The following is a 12,188-nucleotide window of genomic DNA, read 5'->3' on the forward strand; positions in this document are numbered from 1 at the left end:
CTCTTTGATGAACAGAATAAAAAGCAAATTTTCAATGAAAATTTACACGTATTAGTAATTATATCGTTTCTGAGTTTATCCATGCAAATGTGATATTGTGAAAACCGTGACAAACTAAAGAGCCTCCTTTGATTTAGCGTGAATGTAATGCGCAAGATTGTAAAATTCCAAAAATCCAGATGATTTCCAGATTTTTTAAAGGAATTTTCTTTGATTATTAATTAGCGAAGCTTGATTGAGAAAAAATAAAAACAAATTGGTAATATTCAAGTACCAATGATGTTTAAAATTCATAAAACAAAAAACAGTACTCTTCCAATTTCTCGGTATTGAAGCCCTAAAATTTGAGTCTATTATTTTAATATAGTAGTATAGATTCTGAATTGTTAGTATCGTGAAATTGTAATAATACCAGATTGTTAAATGCACTTAATTATCCCGTTACGCAACTTGTTGTGAAGGGGATATAGCATCGCTGCTGTGCGTGTGTGTTTTCTTCAGCTTGGAAGCAAGATTTAAAAGAAAACCCTTGTACGGATATTTATCAAACTTCGTACACGCTAAGGAATGCTCTGCTTAGTGGTTCCCTTGTTATGTATTGCACATTTTATAAGGGGGCTGGATGATGTTATCCATTGAAATCAGGCTTTAAAACAACCATGGGTTTTAAAATACATGTAGTACCGGTACTCAGATTTAAAAAAAATAGAGTAAAACAAATGTTTGTAAACAATACCCCTTCCCACGAGAAACAAGAAAAGCTTTGGTATGAATTTGTTAAATTTGTATTAAAAAAGGAAATCTGTTTGATTCTCTGGTGGAAAGGGGGGGGGGGTTAAAACATTTTCTATTGATTTCTGTATGGTTAAATGCAAGTGTTGCCAAAATTAAAGAGTTAAGGTACAGTTTCTGGGAATTGGATTTTTCTCCACATCATTTTATAACTAGTAAAATGGCAGCTTTCATATTCAATAGTGCATTTTTCAATTTTCGTGCAATGTTCTGTTATATTTTTCTTGTAGCAGTCTGATTCAACTTTCTCCATACACATATTTGTAATCGGGGCAAATCTGTAATGATTAGATCTAGACTACTTAGAATTATTATAGCACATTATTTAGTTGATTTTTTGATCATCTTATTTCTCTTGTTTTAGGGCTATATTAGGTGATTTTTTTTTTTTTTTACTTTTTAAAATCCTTTTTCAGTGTTGTATTATACTTAAATGGCAATTTAGGCCTTTAAATCTCATGTTTCCTCTAACAGGAGTTGCAAATTTTCTTAATAAGCATGTCTAAATTAGTTCATTGTTATAACGTTTTCATATCATTGTGTCATTTTTTTAGTCCCCTACCGGTTTTCACCGTAGGGGACTATAGCTTTCCTCTGCGTCCGTCAGTCCATCTGTCTGTCTGTCCGTCCATCCGACTTCAGTTTTCCACACTTTTTTTTCTTTATGCATTTGAGGAATAATATGAAATTTGCTGAACAGCTTCAAAATGTCAAACTACAGATCAAGTTTACACTTTTGTAGCATCTGGTTGACTTATTTTCGAGAAAATTATTTTTTTATATTCCAATTTTTTAATGTTCGGGTTCGTTATCGGGCTCGGTGTGTATCAAATAAACGAGGCAAGTATGTTGTCAGTAATAATACCGTGCATTTTTTGGACCATTCCTTTCATTGTTTCTAACAAACAAATAAGTTCTACAAGAAGCCCATGGGCCTTATAGGTCAACTGAGCATTATGCAACAACTTTCCAGTGATTTAATTTGATTCATGTTTTAAGCCAGATGCTATGGCGTTCACAATTTTGAAAGAGACACCATTGATCATCATAATAATACACTTAGCAGTTGCTTAGTTTGTTTACTTAATACCTATAGGCAGGGTGGGGGAACAAAAAATGCATTTCAAGTAAACAGTAATATTCAGCAATAATCAGTAATGCCCCTATCACACATGAACCCCTGACCCTTAGGCCTAGATCCACACATTGCACAATTTTTGAAAAGGCACCCTTGCTTTTCAAAAATATTTGATTAATACCAAGGAGCAGATCTCAAACAATTCATCCAGTTTCAGTATATAAGTACACCCCCCCCCCCCTATGGTACCCCTGAACCTGGGGCCTTGAAATTCACAATTCTGGAAGATTAGGGTCCTTGCTCATCATAACTACATAGGTAGTTCATCTGCTTAATACCCAAGAGCAGAGAAGAAAATTTTCTCAGATTTAATTTATTTTCACTATATAATCAATAGAGCCCCGCCCTATCACTAGAACCCCTGACCCTAGGGCCATAAAATCAAAATTTTGGAAGAGGTATTCTTGCTCATCATAACTATGTACTTAGTGTATTTAATTCCTAGGAGCAGAAAAGAAATTTTTTTAAAGAATTCATGTATTTTCATTATATAATCAATAGAGCCCCGACCTAACACCCGAACCCTGACCCTGGGGCCATAAAATTCACAATTTTGGTAGAGGCACTCTTGCTCATCATAACTATGCACTTAGTTAGTTTATTTAATACCCAGGAGCAGAGAAGAAGATTTTCAAAGAATTCATGAATTTTCACTATATAATCAGTAGAGCCCCGCCCTAACACCAGAACCCCTGACCCTAGGGCCATAAAACTCACAATTTTGGTAGAGGCACTCTTGCTCATCATAACTATGTCCTTAGTTAGTTTATTTAATACCCAGGAGCAGAGAAGAAGATTTTCAAAGAAATAATGCATTTTCACTATATACTTATTTAGCCCCGCCCTAGCTATAGAACCCCTGACCCCAGGGCCATGAATTTCACAATTTTGGTAGAGGACTCAATGCTGATTACAATCATGCAAACAGTTTGACTGCTTGATGTCCAGGAGTAAAGAAGAAGATTTTTAAAGATTGCATTAATTTTAGTGGTTTTTGCCCCACCCCCCAGGCCCTAGGGGGGCAGGGACCATGAAATTCACAATTTTTGTCCCCCTTTACCCATAGATGCTTTGTGCCAAATTTGGTCGAAATTGGTTCAGTGGTTGCAGAGAAGAAGCTGAAATTGTTCAAATGTTGACAGACAATGCACAACGCACAATGCACGACGACGGACGAAAACAGATAGCAATAGGTCACCTGAGTTTACTCAGGTGACCTAATAAAATAGTGTCAAGCATTGTGTTGTTAATTTAATCGACAGGGTTTTATGTATTATTATATAAATAGTGCCTGTTTGGGAGGGTAACAGTTGAAATTGACACCCCGAGGGGTGTCAATTTCAACTGTTATCCTCCCAAACAGGCACTATTTATTTTGTTATACTGAATGTCTTAATTTTAAAGAAAACACCACTGCTTTGATAGGAATCACGTGAATTCTAAGGCTAACCGTACGCGCATGTAACAATTCGTAATGTTACCCGTTGCTAAGTGCATTGCTAACGCTGAGGGTAATAGAACAGATTATGAACTGCGTCTAAACCAATCAGATTTCAGTTTTTAATATGAGAGTATAACAATACAATATAGTTCATTATCGGGTTGGTCTGTTGAGACGCTACAAACCGGTGGGGGACGTGTATTACTTATGCAATACTCTCATAATGCTTGTTTTCATTAAAATCAACATTTTGTGTGTTTTTTACAGATGAAGATTCTCCTGGTTCAGAAGTTAAACTCCGAAATGCAAAAGATTATGAAGACCAGGCCATTGCACAAACAATCGTATTTTCATTGCTTCAGAGACAAAATCACCCATCTTTTCAGAGCCATTTAATACCAAATATCGTAATAACTCCAACTGAATTTCGAGTTTATATGTATGATGCAGTGAATGACATTCTTCTCAGTAGCTTATCGCTAAAAATATTTGATCCTCAGTGTGAGAGCTTACAGATTGAATCAGTTATAATTCTATGGATGGTTCTTCACTATCGTATTTTTTGTGCAGGAATCAAAGTTAATGAACTCAGAGAGGAGTTTAAAAAAATTGATATCCAGGCAAATTTCAGAAAAATACCGGTATCAAAATTGACATATATTCTAAATCATTAAAGGAGAATATAAGACGTTTTCCTGAAGGAAAAAAGAAAACTCCAATAACTTATGACACATACTGGTGTGCAAAAGAATTGAGGTAAACAAAGTGTCATATTATTTCAAATATTGAATTCAAGCTGTATTATATATGCTATGGCTTAAACAAAAACATAATATATCAGCTTGGGGCCTTTATTTTAGGTTTTTAGCTCACCGAGACGAAGTCAGGGGGAGCTTATGCTATACCCTTGGCATCGACGTTGGCGTCCGGACCTGGTTAAAGTTTTTAGCTCACCTGAGCCAAAGGCTCAAGTGAGCTTTTCTGATCACATTTTGTCCGTCTGTCTGTCTGTCTGTAAACTTTTCACATTTTCGACGTCTTCTCAAGAACCACTGGGCCAATTTTGACCAAACTTGGTACAAAGCATCCTTGGGTGAAGGGGAATTTAAATTGTTAAAGGAAGGGACATATCCCCTCGCAAGGGGAGATAATCAAGAAAAGAGAAAAATAGGGTTGGGTCATTAAAAAATCTTCTTCTCAAGAACCACTGGGCAAGTAAAGCTGAAACTTATGTGGAAGCATCCTAGGGTTGTGTAGATTCTAAATTGTTAAAATCATGACCCCCGGGGGAAGGGCGGGGCAACAATGGGGAATCAAAGTTTTATATAGAAATATATAGGAAAAATCTTTGAAAATCTTCTTCTCAAGAACCACTGGGCCAGAAAAGCTGAAACTTATGTGGAAGCATCCTGGTATAGTGTACATTCTAAATTGTTCACATCATGACCCCCGGGAGAAGGGCGGGGCCACAATGGGGAATCCAAGTTTTACATAGAAATATATAGGAAAAATCTTTGAAAATCTTTTTCTCAAGAACCACTGAGCCAGAAAAGCTGAAACTTATGTGGAAGCATCCTGGTATAATGTAGATTCTAAATTGTTCAAATCATGACCCCCGGGGGAAGGGCGGGGCCACAATGGGGAATCAAAGTTTTATATAGAAATATATATAGGAAAAATCTTTGAAAATCTTCTTCTCAAGAACCACTGGGCCAGAAAAGCTGAAACTTATGTGGAAGCATCCTGGTATAATGTACATTCTAAATTGTTCACATCATGACCCCCGGGAGAAGGGCGGGGCCACATTGGGGAATCCAAGTTTTACATAGATATATATAGGAAAAATCTTTGAAAATCTTCTTCTCAAGAACCACTGGGCCAAAAAAGCTGAAACATATGTGCCCATGGAAGGATCATGGGGTAGTGTAGATTTCAAAATGTCTAAATTATGATCAGTGGGGTAGGGTGGGGATGCATTATGTATAACAAGGGGGAAATCTGGTAAAGAACAGAATGGTCAAAGCTTCTCAGGTGAGCGATGTGGCCCATGGGCCTCTTGTTGTTGCAGGTCCTGTATCTAAGCTATTACTTGTCCTAGTGTTGTCACGATGATCGATTTATAATCGATGATTGGTTGGAAAGGCTGTCGATTTTAGACAATCGATTGAAAATTTTAACAATCGATTAATCGGTATATTTCAGCACATATCTTTTTTTTTTTTTTTACAGTTTTCTCACTTTTATTTCAAGAACAGACTCTTGTTATCAAAATATATAGATGGTATGTCTTATGATACTGATACACCAGACAGGCTTGAGTGCTGAATCTGAGCTATAGGTTTCGGATGCTGGAGGAGGGTAAGGTTTTTGGAGTTTTTGTTGCTGGTGCCGTTTGATAGCAATATCTAAATTACTGCAGGTCCGTACTTCATCAAACTTGCATTGATGGTGTGTCTTATGATACTGATGCACCAGACAGGCTTGGGTGCTGAATCAGAGCTATAGGCTACAGATGCTGAAGGAGGTTAAGGTTTTTAGAGCTTGTTAAAGTTTTTGTTGCAGGTGCCCTGTGATGATTATACGCCCGTCTTAAGACGGGACGTATTATGTTATAGGCTTCATGTCTGTCCGTCTGTCTGTCTGTCTGTCTGTCTGTCTGTCTGTCCGTCTGTTAGCTTTTCTCGTGTCCGGCTTATAACTTGAATACTATAAGGCCTAGAGTTATCAAACTTTGTCAGCTGATACATCTTGGGTAGAAGGTGTGTCGCGCACAAAAAGTAGGTCGCTCTGACCTATAATTAAAAAGTTATAGCCAAATATTAAAAATCCTGTCCGGTTCATAACTAGAAAACTATTAGACTTAGAATCATCAAACTTGGCCAGTTTATGCATCTTAGGTAGAAGGTGTGTCGCGACCTATTTCAAGGTCACTGTGACCTTTAATTTAAGTGGAATTTTTAAAAAAAATGTCTTTTTTTCTATTCATTTACACATTCAAAAAAATGTAAAACTATTGCACTAACCTTATTAGAAAAATGTTAAATTAAGAAAATACTTATTTTTTTAGCATATATACTTGACAGCAATCTATAACAAATGTAATGTGTGTTAGAGAAATTCCACCACTCCCATGAGTCTAATTATCAAGCACTGGTCAAGAAGAATTTTGATAACAGAAAATTGCATGTCAAGTTAGAGAGAGAAATTAATGAGTTTTGTGTGAGGAGTAGCTGTAAGAGCATTGGTGCTATCTATATCCCTTGAGTATTGGGCCAAATGGGTAAGACTTTTGGATTAAAAATAGCTCTTCTTGGATAGCCAAAGTTTTAAAATGAATTTGATGAGAAGTAATTAAAACTAATTTGATATTGCATATTAAACTATTACATAATATTGTGAACTTAAAAATTAATTTTATGGGGGTAGGGGTTGAATCTGCATGTCCATGTGAATTGCATATTAACAATTAACTGTCTGACATTAAATCTAAAAAAAAAAAAATCATTGATGTTTTATACGTTTTAAAAATGTTTTATGGTAGATAGTGCAGATCCAATAATCTTTTGGGAGTAATGAGTAGACAAGCATCCAGTTAAAGATTAATTAATGTGTTCAATGTAGGAAGGCTAGCTGCATGTCTCTTTTATTACTTCAGAGCATGCTCTTAATTGTCTCCTTCGGGAATTAGACAGAAGAACTGTTGGTCAGTTTATATTTGATGGCCAGCCTTTTATTTCCAAAATTAATTAGGTATAGATTAAGTTGTGAAGATTAATTTGATATTGTTTAACATGATAGGCATTTGGCAAGGTATAGAAATCTATGAATGATGCAATATTTGTTATAATTAATGCCTACACCACATGAGATGGATAAACAATTTTTTTAAGGTGTGTAAAAATCATTGAAATCTTAAAATCAAGGTTGATATGATTTTCCTGCACTTTTAACTGTTTAAGATACATTTTAATTGTAATTTTTTGACGGGCGTATCATGCTGTGGCGTGGCACTTTATTATATACTGACACGCAAAAGAAACGCAACAAGCAGTACTCAACAAATGTTTGATTTTTTCATGTAATGATTTCCAAAAAAAGATACAGTAAAGCTAAAAACACTTTTCAGAACATGAGAGATTTGATAAAAACCGATTAATTCGATTAATCACTAAAATGTTAAATGTGTATCTTTTAATTTACTAAGTAACTTATCACTGTTAAAACACCCCCCTCCCAGCCATTAAATTACAAAGTGCAAGACTGCCATAAAAACCAATTGCAACTTAATTTTTACGGTACAATAGGTTAATCAATATCGAGATTTGAGCAAAGGAATTATTCTTTGCCATTTTTAAATGCCTGTTTTTCAGATGATTAGGTCGAATTTTCTCTAACTTAGCACATTGTAGTAACTCTTGGACTTCCGGTCCAAGGTCTTTCATTTATGCAAATGATACATAAGACCCCGTTGAAACGTGATACAGTGTATTTTTGCATCATCAACTCTCCATCATCTTTACCTTGGGATTTTCCAGTTAGAGCAATGGAAATGCGTACTTAAGCCATTTTCGAGAAGCCTTAGCATCGTTACGGGAAACGAAAGGAGATTTTATTTATTGAAATATTGCTGCATTACTTAAGATGAACTGTACAAACCCTTAAAACTCCACGATATTACCAGATGTTTTGTTAAACATGCAATTTTTTATTTTTGTTAAGCAGACTGACACTTGACTTCCGGTTATGGTACGAAAATCGTTCAACCGTTAAATTACCGATATTTACCAAATTGAAGATATCCATAATTTTAAGATATAAAATTCTTAACTTTACATAATTATTTTCCCCTAAAGTAGGGTGTTGCGTTTCTTTTGCGTGTCAGTATATCTTAGTTACAACTTGTACTACCTTCACCAGACTTCCATGGATGGTGCATCTTATGATACTGATGCACCAGTGAGGCTTGAATGCTGAGTCTGAGCCATAGGTATAGGATGCTGGAGGAGGTTAAGGTTTTTAGAGCTGGTTAAAGTTTTTGAAACAGGTGCCCTCTGATGATTATATCTTAGTTATTACTTTTCCTAACTTCACCAGACTTCCATGGATGGTGCGTCTTATGATACTGATGCACCTGACAGGCTTGAATGCTGAGTCTGAGCCATAGGTTTCAGATGCTGGATATGGTTAAGTTTTTTGGAACAGGTCACATGTTTAATAGATAATAGTACTATTTCAAACTTGCATAGTTGATTAAACTGTAATATGAATGAATCACAGAGGAAGCTTCATGCAGATGCAGATCTTGATACCCATTATCAAGGATGCTAAAAAAATATATCTTAGTTATTAAAGGTCCTAACTTCACCAAACTTGAATGGATGGCATCTTATGATACAGATGCACCTGACAGGCATGGATGTTGAATCTGAGCCAAAGGTTGTGGATGCTGGAGCAGGTTAAGGTTTTAATTGCTAGTGCCCTCTGATGATGATATCTTAGTTATTACTGGTCTGAACTTCACCAAACTTGCATGGAGATGCGTCTTATGTATACTGATGCACCTGACAGGCTTGAATGCTGAATCTGAGCCATAGGTTTCGGATGCTAGATGAGGTTTAGGTTTTAGCTCACCTGAGCCGAAGGCTCAAGTGAGCTTTTCTGATCACATTTTGTACGTCGTCCGTCCGTCTGTCTGTCCATCTGTCTGTCCGTCTGTAAACTTTTCACATTTTCGACTTCTTCTCAAGAACCACTGGGCCAATTTTGACCAACCTTGGTACAAAGCATCCTTGGGTGAAGGGGAATTTGAATTGTTAAAATGAAGGGACATATCCCCTCGCAAGTGGAGATAATCAAGAAAAGACAAAAATAGGGTGGGGTCATTAAAAAATCTTCTCAAGAACCACTGGGCCAGTAAAGCTGAAACTTAGGTGGAAGCATCTTGGGATAGTGTGTAGATTCTAAATTGTTCAAATCATGACCCCCAGGGGAAGGGCGGGGCCACAATGGGGAATCAAAGTTTTATATAGAAATATATAGGAAAAATCTTTGAAAATCTTCTTCTCAAGAACCACTGGGCCAGAAAAGCTGAAACTTATGTGGAAGCATCCTGGTATAATGTAGATTCTAAATTGTTCAAATAATGACCCCCGGGGGAAGGGTGGGGCCACAATGGGGAATCAAAGTTTTATATAGAAATATATAGGAAAAATCTTTGAAAATCTTCTTCTCAAGAACCACTGGGCCAGAAAAGCTGAAACTTGTATGGAAGCATCCTGGTATAGTGTAAATTCTAAATTGTTCAAATCATGAATGCTGAATCTTAGCCATAGGTTTCGGATGCTAGATGAGGTTTAGTTTTTAGCTCACCTGAGCCGAAGGCTCAAGTGAGCTTTTCTGATCACATTTTGTCCGTCGTCCGTCCGTCTGTCTGTCCATCCGTCTGTCCGTCTGTAAACTTTTCACATTTTCGACTTCTTCTCAAGAACCACTGGGCCAATTTTGACCAACCTTGGTACAAAGCATCCTTGGGTGAAGGGGAATTTAAATTGTTAAAATGAAGGGACATATCCCCTCGCAAGTGGAGATAATCAAGTTTTAAAGACAAAAATAGGGTGGGGTCATTAAAAAATCTTCTCAAGAACTACTGGGCCAGTAAAGCTGAAACTTAGGTGGAAGCATCTTGGGATAGTGTGTAGATTCTAAATTGTTCAAATCATGACCCCCGGGGGAAGGGCGGGGCCACAATGGGGAATCAAAGTTTTATAGAAATATATAGGAAAAATCTTTGAAAATCTTCTTCTCAAGAACCACTGGGCCAGAAAAGCTGAAACTTATGTGGAAGCATCCTGGTATAATGTAGATTCTAAATTGTTCAAATAATGACCCCCAGGGGGAAGGGTGGGGCCACAATGGGGAATCAAAGTTTTATATAGAAATATATAGGAAAAATCTTTGAAAATCTTCTTCTCAAGAACCACTGAGCCAGAAAAGCTGAAACTTGTATGGAAGCATCCTGGTATAGTGTAAATTCTAAATTGTTCAAATCATGAACCCCGGGGGAAGGGTGGGGCCACAATGGAGAATCAAAGTTTTATATAGAAATATATAGGAAAAATCTTTGAAAATCTTCTTCTCAAGAACCACTGGGCCAGAAAAGCTGAAACTTATGTGGAAGCATCCTGGTATAGTGTAGAATCTAAGTTGTTCAAATCATGAACCCCGGGGGAAGGGCGGGGCCACAATGGGGTATCAAAGTTTTATATAGAAATATATAGGAAAAATCTTTGAAAATCTTCTTCTCAAGAACCACTGGGCCAGAAAAAGTGAAGCTTATGTGGAAGCATTCTGGGGTAGTATAAATTCTAAATTGTAGGAATCATGACCCCCGGGGGAAAGGCGGGGCCATTATAGGGAATCAAAGTTTTACATAGAAATATATAGGAAAAATCTTTGAAAATCATTTCTCAGGAACCACTGGGCCAAAAAAGCTGAAACATATGTGCCCATGGAAGGATCGTAGGGTAAGTGTAGATTTCAAAATGTCTAAATTATGATCAGTGGGGTAGGGTGGGGATGCATTATGTATAACAAGGGTGAAATCTGGTAAAGAACAGAATGGTCGAAGCTTCTCAGGTGAGCGATGTGGCCCATGGGCCTCCTGTTTGTCATTGTATTGCAATATACCGAAATATCGATATTTTTGCCCAGCCTTACTGTAAGGGTCCATTCATTATGCATGTGTTTGTTATTATAACTGTGTGTTACTGTACATGCATTTTATAAAAATAAAGAATTGACAGCATTCTAGTGCCATAATTTTTTTCTTGCCAGTTTATATGATACAGTATTAGCGGGTACATCAATTCTTGTTTGCCTTCATATAATGTTAAGTCTTTATTGTTTTTTTTTTTTCAGACAATGATTCTGATGATTCTGACATGGATGACGATGACGATGAATGGGATGATTAAACGGATGATTTCATCAAAATGATACAAAGACTGAGCTTCTTCCTTTTATATATGATAATAATTATATGAATGATAACCAGTACTATTGACAAAAATAATATAAATTAGCACTCACAAAGATTATATTAATTACATGTAAATATAATTCATATTTTCATATATTAGTATTTTGGTGGTTATGTAAAGTGGTAAATATTTGGAAAAAAAAGTGTAAGAAAATATAGTGATCTACAGTACTTTACATATATAAAGACTTTTAAACACAAAGTTTTTTAATACAATTCATATACCTGGTAAGGTAATGTTCATCATAATTAGTAATTTTCTTTTCTTTAATGTACATATGTATTTGTTTTTTTTGTTTTGATTATATTTGTGGGATTTATGGATTTTTATTTGAATCATTCGAAAAACCATTCATCTTTACTGACATCTTATTGTATAAGTCTAGCTTATTCATGTAATTGTAAGTCCAACTTTCAGTATTACATCTGTTGCAGTGTTTTCATGTTATTGAATTCCTTACCTGATTTTGTAACCCCGAATATTAGTATTCTTGTGATTAAAGTTCTACTGTACGAGTTTTTTGTGTTGTCTTTTTTTGTGTTGTCAATACAAATTTTGGTTAAATACTTGAGAACATTAGAGAATAATCCTATAGTGAACAAGTGATACACTGTAGTTTTTTTTAATGTTGCCTTGTTTTTATGAGATCTATACTTGGTATTTCTTAGTATGACAACAAATTTTAGGAATAATTATATACATTTGAAAAATATGAGAAAAAATAGTGCTTAAAAGGCATTTAGTAAGGCAATAATCAAGCATATTGCCAAAATATTTT

The 12,188-nt window shown here is 35.8% G+C and overlaps 1 pseudogene; it reads left to right on the plus strand.

Annotated features, from left to right (window-relative positions):
* Positions 1 to 11,927, plus strand: part of LOC134261508 (uncharacterized) — a 36,194-nt pseudogene extending 24,267 nt beyond the window's left edge.
* Positions 11,928 to 12,188: the final 261 nt, after the last annotated feature.

This window comes from Saccostrea cucullata, unplaced genomic scaffold (assembly GCF_032062105.1).
Source record: "Saccostrea cucullata isolate Sc308-1 unplaced genomic scaffold, CSIRO_AGI_Scuc_v1 ctg2889, whole genome shotgun sequence".
Classification (NCBI taxonomy): Eukaryota; Metazoa; Mollusca; class Bivalvia; order Ostreida; family Ostreidae; genus Saccostrea; species Saccostrea cuccullata.